We start from the raw sequence: 457 nt of genomic DNA, 5'->3' as shown, positions 1-457 counted from the left end.
TCCCGGAGCAGCCCCCGCGAAACCACCACCGGGAGGAAGGCTCTTCACAGAGAGGCTTTATGACTCCACAAGCCAAGCGACTCGGCCGGGGCTGCCAAGGAAACCCAGGAGGAGGAGGGAAGCATTACAAGATCCCAGCAAAATTTCACCGAGAGCCTATCTAGGACAAAGCTGGAGGCAGAGAATGTTTTAAAAGGCTTTTATTTCAGAAACTTTTTTTTTTGTTGTTACAGGATTTTGCTGGACCACTCTTCTCCCCTCCCCTGCCTTCCCTCATCTTCCCATTTCTAGCTTTTTTTAGCAATGATTGGCAGCTTTTAGTACAGCAGGAGCTAAGCCATCCGGGTCTACCTGCGCTAGCAAGGGGAGTAACACCTTCCCGGGAAGGAACTCGTCCTATCGTGAGCAAACAGCTGGGGGGGATAAGAACAGACAAGTCCAGCCTAAGGCAAAAACG

The sequence above is a fragment of the Fulmarus glacialis genome, unplaced genomic scaffold, assembly GCF_000690835.1.
Source record: "Fulmarus glacialis isolate BGI_N327 unplaced genomic scaffold, ASM69083v1 scaffold26003, whole genome shotgun sequence".
NCBI classification, from domain to species: domain Eukaryota; kingdom Metazoa; phylum Chordata; class Aves; order Procellariiformes; family Procellariidae; genus Fulmarus; species Fulmarus glacialis.
The sequence above is the reverse complement of the archived record's forward strand: the minus strand, read 5'-3'. Positions refer to the sequence as shown.